This window comes from Crocuta crocuta, unplaced genomic scaffold, assembly GCF_008692635.1.
Source record: "Crocuta crocuta isolate KB4526 unplaced genomic scaffold, BGI_CrCroc_1.0 scaffold944, whole genome shotgun sequence".
Taxonomy (NCBI): Eukaryota; Metazoa; Chordata; class Mammalia; order Carnivora; family Hyaenidae; genus Crocuta; species Crocuta crocuta.
In genome coordinates this window covers 82,706-84,782 of record NW_027528243.1, presented here as the reverse complement: position 1 = coordinate 84,782, position 2,077 = coordinate 82,706, and the positions used below count along the sequence as shown (strand labels likewise).

General features: G+C 43.1%; 1 pseudogene; it reads right to left on the bottom strand.

Annotated features, from left to right (window-relative positions):
- Positions 1-49: 49 nt before the first annotated feature.
- LOC144222565 (acyl carrier protein, mitochondrial pseudogene) lies at positions 50-513 on the bottom strand (annotated as a pseudogene).
- Positions 514-2,077: the final 1,564 nt, after the last annotated feature.

Sequence of the window (2,077 nt, the reverse complement as noted above, 5' to 3'; positions counted from 1 at the left end):
GCAAGCATCTTCTGATTCTTTTCTCAGTGAAAAAAAGGTGTTTAATATTTTATTCATATACATCCTTCTTATCTGCAATGTAATCTACAATTTTTTATGGACACGTTAACTTCTCTGCATCTGTATCAGGAATTTCAAACCCAAATTCGTCCTCCATGACCATGATAATCTACACTTGGTCCAAACTGTCTAAGCCCAGGTCTTTCATAAAGTGGGAATTATTTACCAAGGGCTTTTCTGGGTCAGTCATGCCATAGGGTTTCAAGACGTAAAGAACATGGTCCTTGATTTCCTCTAACGTCAAAGTGCATTACTATGCTGGTGGCACAATCGTGTAACTGGGACCTGCGGGAATACTGAGGTGGGCCACGGAGCCCAAGGCCTCCTCCAGGCCCCTGCACTGCACAAGATGATGCTAAGGGACAAGGCCACCACCAGCGTGGGAGCCCCAGGCAGCAGCATGAAGGCTCAGGGCAGTCAGCAGACACAAGTGGAGAGGACGCGAGCCTCCATGGCTACGCCAACCCCAGATCTGAACTAAATAATTAAACAAAATAATTTTCTTCCTCAATACTTCTTGTTCCTGGTTGAAACAGACTTGTGATCTCCCGTAACTCTACTTTGGTGCTGGTTTGTCCAGTCCCTCAAACTCGTGGCTTACTAGGATTTCTTCTTTGATGATGAATTGATGCTTCATTTATGGGAAGAAGTTTGATGACATTAGGCCTCTAGATATATGTAAAATTGCTCCAACTCTTGGATCAGCCCCTAGGAATTTCACATTGGAAAGACTGAGCCATAAATGGACAATTCTTTCTAATTTAACCTCACCAAGAGGAGCTATGTCTGCCAATAGGTAGAAATGTGGCCAGAGCTTGTGGGAGTGTTCTGATGACTGAAAATAACACAGGATGAAATGGAATGATGTGACCATTCCAGGATATATTTGAGGTAAAGATTCTGCTGGTGTGTGTGAGTGTGTTTGTGTGTATGTGCGTGTGTGCACGTGTGCGGGCACGCAGGCACACATGTGGGCAAAAGACAGGGAGAAGAAAAAGTGAATGATGCACTGCCCAGTGCATGACTTGGATGGAGAATTTGAGTGCTTTGCTGCCCTCTAGGTCCCTATGGGAATAGGATGTTGGCCAACTATGCCGGCTGCTAATGCTGAGTGTAATGAAGCTCACAGTCAATATCTGAGAGGGGTGGAGAATGAGGAAGTTCCAGAATTTGGCATATAACCCAGATCCTGAAAGCACAGCCAGTGCTCATGGTGTCACAGAGTCCAAATAAAATTGAACAACTGTCAATTCACATCTATGTATGAAAGAGGAGGAAAGGGAAAGAAGGGTTAATACAGAGATGAAGATAATACGGCCCTCTGCTCCTGCGTCATTTTACTCCACTGACGTTCTTTATTTGTGGCATTTCGGGTATAACACTTTTGTTGTGATGATATTAAAAGATAAACGTGCTGCACATGTGCTCTTTCCCTTTAAGAGAAAATGTTAAATATGGAACTGTGACATTTGATTTCCTCAGGCTGCCACCTTTTTCTTCTCTTCCTCTTCACTCTCTCCAGTTCCCCCTTCCTCCTTCTTTTGCTTAAAAAAGGAAAAACAGGGGCATCTGGGTGGCTCCGTTGGTTAAGCATCTGACTTCGGCTCAGGTCATGATCTCACTGTTCATGGGTTCAAACCCCCCCCCCCCCCCCCCAGTCAGGCTCTGTGCTGACAGCTCATAGCCTAGAGCCTACCTAGAGTTCTGTCTCTGTCTCTGTCTCTCTCTCAAAAATAAACAAACATGAAATTTAAAAAACCCAAAAGAACAGGAGTGCCTGAGAACAGTTGTGCACAATTTAACCAACACTACATGAAGTACTTCTTTATTATCAGATAAACTATACCGATAAACCAAAAACTTAGACTAGGCACATCTTGAAAACATTGGCTTCAAATGAATGGAGATGCTAGCAACATTCATGTTTTGATGTTGTCTTGCTTTTTTTTTTAAAAACTGATAGGCTTTATTTTTTTCAGGCAGTTTTAGGTTTAGAAAAAGACCGAGCAGAAAATAC